Below are 5,765 nucleotides of genomic sequence, written 5' to 3'. Positions count from 1 at the left end.
AGGCTAGTCCGAGTTAACAAAATTCGAGGGCATGAAGCTTATTTTACATTGCTAGGATTTTAAGGCTAGGTCAAGTCCGAGTTAATAAAACTCGAGGGCATGAAGTTTATTTGGCATTTCCCGAATTTGAAGGCTAAGGCTAGACCGAGTTAATAAAACTCTAGGGCATAAAGCTTATTTGGCATTGCTTGGATTTAAAGGTTAGGTCTAGTCCGAGTTAATAAAACTCAAGGGCATGAATATTTTTTGGCATTGCCCGAATTTCTAAGCTAAGGACAGTCCGAGTTAATAAAGCCCGAGGGCATGAATCTTATTTGGCATTGCCTAAATTTAAAGGTAAAGGCCAATCCAAGTTAATAAAACTCGAGGGCATGAAGCTTATTTGGCAATGCCCGAATTTAAAGGCTATGGCCAGTCCAAGTTAATAAAACTCGAGGGCATGAAGTTTATTTGGCATTGTCCGAATTTAAAGGCTAAGGCCAGTCGGAGTTAGTAAATCTCGAGGGCATGAGTCTTGTTTGGCATTGCCCAAATTTAAAGGCTAAGGCCAGACCGAGTTAATAGAACTCGAGGGCATGAAGCTTATATAGCATTGCCCAAATATAGAGGCTAAGGATAGTGTGAGTTAATAAAACTCGAGGGCATGGAGCTTATTTGGCAATGCCCGAATTTAAAGGCTATGGCCAGTCCGAGTTAATAAAACTCGAGGGCATGAAGCTTATTTGGCATTGTCCGAATTTAAAGGCTAAGGCCAGTCTGAGTTAATAAAACTCGAGGGCATGAAGCTTGTTTGGAATTTCCCGAATTTAAAGGCTAAGGCTAGTCCGAGTTAATAAAACTCGAGGGCATGATGCATATTTTGCATTTTTCAAATTCAAAGGCTAAGTCTAGTCCGATTTAATAAAACTCGAGGGCATGAAGCTTATTTGGCATTGCCCAAATTTAAAGGGTACGACAAGTCCGAGATAATAGAACTCGAGGGCATGTAGCTTATTTTGCATTTCCCGAATTTAAAGGCTAAGGCCAGTCCTAGTTAAAAGAACTCGAGGGCATGAAGATTATTTTGCATTGCCCGAATTTAAAGGCTAAGGATAGTCTGAGTTAATAAAACTCGAGGGCATGGAGCTTATTTGGCAATGCCCGAATTTAAAGGCTATGGCCAGTCCGAGTTAATAAAACTCGAGGGCATGAAGCTTATTTCGCATTGCCCGAATTTAAAGGCTAAGGCTAGTCCAAGTTAATAAAACACGAGGGCATGGTGCTTATTTGGTATTTCCCGAATTTAACGGCTAAGTCTAGTCCGAGTTAATAAAACTCGAGGGCATGAAGCTTATTTGGCTTTGCCCGAATTTAAAGGGTAAGGCCAGTCCGAATTAATAGAACTCGAGGGAATGAAGCTTATTTAGCATTTCCTGAATTTAAAGGCTAATGCCAGTCCGAGTTAATAAAACTCGAGGGCATGAAGCTTATTTGGCATTTCCCGAATTTAAATTCTAAGGCCAGTCCGAGTTAATGAAACTCGAGGTCATGAAGCTTATTTGGCATTTCCCGAATTTAATGGCTAAGCCTAGTCCGAGTTAATAAAACTCGAGGGAATGAAGCGTATTTGGCATTGCTCGGATTAAAAGGCTTGGTCTAGTCCGAATTAATAAAACTCGAGGGCAAAAAGCTTATTTTGCATTGCCCGAATTTAAAGGCTAAGTATAGTCTGAGTTAATAAAACTCGAGGGCATGGATCTTATTTGGCAATGCCCGAATTTAAAGGCTATGGCCAGTCCGAGTTAATAAAACTCGAGGGCATGAAGCTTATTTGGCATTGCCCGAATTTAAAGTCTAAGGCCAGTCCGAGTTAATAAAACTCGAGGGCATGAAGCTTATTTGGCATTGTCCGAATTTAAAGGCTAAGGCCAGTCTGAGTTAATAAAACTAGAGGGCATGAAGCTTGTTTGGAATTTTCCGAATTTAAAGGCTAAGTCTAGTCCGAGTTAATAAAACTCGAGGGCATGATGCTTATTTTGCATTTTTCGAATTCAAAGGCTAAGTCTAGTCCGATTTAATAAAACTCGAGGGCATGAAGCTTATTTGACATTGCCCAAATTTAAAGGGTACGGCAAGTCCGAGTTAATAGAACTCGAGGGCATGTAGCTTATTTTGCATTTCCCGAATTTAACGGCTAAGGCCAGTCCTAGTTAAAAGAACTCGAGGCATGAAGATTATTTTGCATTGCCCGAATTTAAAAGCTAAGGATAGTCTGAGTTAATAAAACTCGAGGGCATGAAGCTTATTTCGCATTGCCCGAATTTAAAGGCTAAGGCTAGTCCAAGTTAATAAAACACGAGGGCATGGTGCTTATTTGGTATTTCCCGAATTTAACGGCTAAGTCTAGTCCGAGTTAATAAAACTCGAGGGCATGAAGCTTATTTGGCTTTGCCCGAATTTAAAGGGTAAGGCCAGTCCGAATTAATAGAACTCGAGGGAATGAAGCTTATTTAGCATTTCCTGAATTTAAAGGCTAATGCCAGTCCGAGTTAATAAAACTCGAGGGCATGAAGCTTATTTGGCATTTCCCGAATTTAAATTCTAAGGCCAGTCCGAGTTAATGAAACTCGAGGTCATGAAGCTTATTTGGCATTTCCCGAATTTAATGGCTAAGCCTAGTCCGAGTTAATAAAACTCGAGGGAATGAAGCGTATTTGGCATTGCTCGGATTAAAAGGCTTGGTCTAGTCCGAATTAATAAAACTCGAGGGCAAAAAGCTTATTTTGCATTGCCCGAATTTAAAGGCTAAGTATAGTCTGAGTTAATAAAACTCGAGGGCATGGATCTTATTTGGCAATGCCCGAATTTAAAGGCTATGGCCAGTCCGAGTTAATAAAACTCGAGGGCATGAAGCTTATTTGGCATTGCCCGAATTTAAAGTCTAAGGCCAGTCCGAGTTAATAAAACTCGAGGGCATGAAGCTTATTTGGCATTGTCCGAATTTAAAGGCTAAGGCCAGTCTGAGTTAATAAAACTAGAGGGCATGAAGCTTGTTTGGAATTTTCCGAATTTAAAGGCTAAGTCTAGTCCGAGTTAATAAAACTCGAGGGCATGATGCTTATTTTGCATTTTTCGAATTCAAAGGCTAAGTCTAGTCCGATTTAATAAAACTCGAGGGCATGAAGCTTATTTGACATTGCCCAAATTTAAAGGGTACGGCAAGTCCGAGTTAATAGAACTCGAGGGCATGTAGCTTATTTTGCATTTCCCGAATATAACGGCTAAGGCCAGTCCTAGTTAAAAGAACTCGAGGGCATGAAGATTATTTTGCATTGCCCGAATTTAAAAGCTAAGGATAGTCTGAGTTAATAAAACTCGAGGGCATGGAGCTTATTTGGCAATGCCCGAATTTAAAGGTTATGGCCAGTCCGAGTTAATAAAACTCGAGGGCATGAAGCTTATTTTGCATTGCCCGAATTTAAAGGCTAAGGCTAGTCCAAGTTAATAAAACTCGAGGGCATGGTGCTTATTTGGTATTTCCCGAATTTAACGGCTAAGTCTAGTCCGAGTTAATAAAACTCGAGGGCATGAAGCTTATTTGGCTTTGCCCGAATTTAAAGGGTAAGGCCAGTCCGAGTTAATAGAACTCGAGGGAATGAAGCTTATTTGGCATTTCCTGAATTTAAAGGCTAATGCCAGTCCGAGTTAATAAAACTCGAGGGCATGAAGCTTATTTGGCATTTCCCGAATTTAAATTCTAAGGCCAGTCCGAGTTAATGAAACTCGAGGTCATGAAGCTTATTTGGAATTTCCCGAATTTAATGGCTAAGGCTAGTCCGAGTTAATAAAACTCAAGGGCATGAAGCGTATTTGGCATTGCTCGGATTTAAAGGCTAGGTCTAGTCCGAATTAATAAAACTCGAGGGCAAAAAGCTTATTTTGCATTGCCCAAATTTAAAGGCTAAGGATAGTCTGAGTTAATAAAACTCGAGGGCATGGATCTTATTTGGCAATGCCCGAATTTAAAGGCTATGGCCAGTCCGAGTTAATAAAACTCGAGGGCATGAAGCTTATTTGGCAATGCCCGAATTTAAAGGCTATGGCCAGTCCGAGTTAATAAAACTCGAGGGCATGGATCTTATTTGGCAATGCCCGAATTTAAAGGCTATGGTCAGTCCGAGTTAATAAAACTCGAGGGCATGAAGCTTATTTGGCATTGCCCGAATTTAAAGACTAAGCCTAGTTCGAGTAAATAAAAGTCGAGGGCATGATGGGCATTTTCGGAATTTAAAGGCTAAGGCCAGTCCGAGTTAATAAAACTCGAGGGCAAGAAGCTTATTTGGCATTGCCCGAATTTAAAGGCTAAGGCAGTCCGAGTTAATAAAAAACTCGAGGGCACAGAGCTTATTTGGCATTGCCCGAATTTAAAGGCTATGGCCTGTCTGACTTAATAAAACTCGAGGGCATAAATCTTATTTGGCATTTCTCGAATTTAATTGCTAAGGCTAGTCCGAGTTAATAAAACTTGAGGGCATGAAGCTTATTTGGCATTGCCCGAATTTAAAGGCTAAGGCTAGTCCGAATTAATAAAACTCGAGGGCAAAAAGCTTATTTGGCATTGCCCGAATTTTAAGGTTAAGGATTGTCCTAAGTTAATAAAACCCGAGGGCATGGAGCATACTTCGCATTGACCGAATTTAAAGGCTACGGCTAGTCCGAGTTAACAAAACTTGAGGGCATGAAGCTTATTTGGCATTGCCCGAATTTAAAGGCTAAGGCTAGTGTGAGTCACTAAAACTCGAGGGCATGAAGCTTGTTTGGAATTTCTCGAATTTAAAGGCTAAGTCTAGTCCGAGTTAATAAAACTCGAGGGCATGACGCTTGTTTTGCATTTTTTGAATTCAAAGGCTAAGTCTAGTCCGATTTAATAAAACTCGAGGGCATGAAGCTTATTTGGCATTGCCCAAATTTAAAGGGTACAGCAAGTCCGAGTTAATAGAACTCGAGGGCATGTAGCTTATTTTGCATTTCCCGAATTTAAAGGCTAAGGCCAGTCCTAGTTAAAAGAACTCGAGGGCATGAAGATTATTTTGCATTGCCCGAATATAAAGGCTAAGGATAGTCTGAGTTAATAAAACTCGAGGGCATGGAGCTTATTTGGCAATGCCCGAATTTAAAGGCTATGGCCAGTCCGAGTTAATAAAACTCGAGGGCATGAAGCTTATTTGGCAATGCCCGAATTTAAAGGCTATGGCCAGTCCGAGTTAATAAAACTCGAGGGCATGGATCTTATTTGGCAATGCCCGAATTTAAAGGCTATGGTCAGTCCGAGTTAATAAAACTCGAGGGCATGAAGCTTATTTGGCATTGCCCGAATTTAAAGACTAAGCCTAGTTCGAGTAAATAAAAGTCGAGGGCATGATGGGCATTTTCGGAATTTAAAGGCTAAGGCCAGTCCGAGTTAATAAAACTCGAGGGCAAGAAGCTTATTTGGCATTGCCCGAATTTAAAGGCTAAGGCAGTCCGAGTTAATAAAAAACTCGAGGGCACAGAGCTTATTTGGCATTGCCCGAATTTAAAGGCTATGGCCTGTCTGACTTAATAAAACTCGAGGGCATAAATCTTATTTGGCATTTCTCGAATTTAATTGCTAAGGCTAGTCCGAGTTAATAAAACTTGAGGGCATGAAGCTTATTTGGCATTGCCCGAATTTAAAGGCTAAGGCTAGTCCGAATTAATAAAACTCGAGGGCAAAAAGCTTATTTGGCATTGCCCGAATTTTAAGG

Source organism: Nicotiana tabacum, chromosome 22 (assembly GCF_000715075.1).
Source record: "Nicotiana tabacum cultivar K326 chromosome 22, ASM71507v2, whole genome shotgun sequence".
Classification (NCBI taxonomy): domain Eukaryota; kingdom Viridiplantae; phylum Streptophyta; class Magnoliopsida; order Solanales; family Solanaceae; genus Nicotiana; species Nicotiana tabacum.
This window is presented reverse-complemented; position numbering follows the sequence as displayed.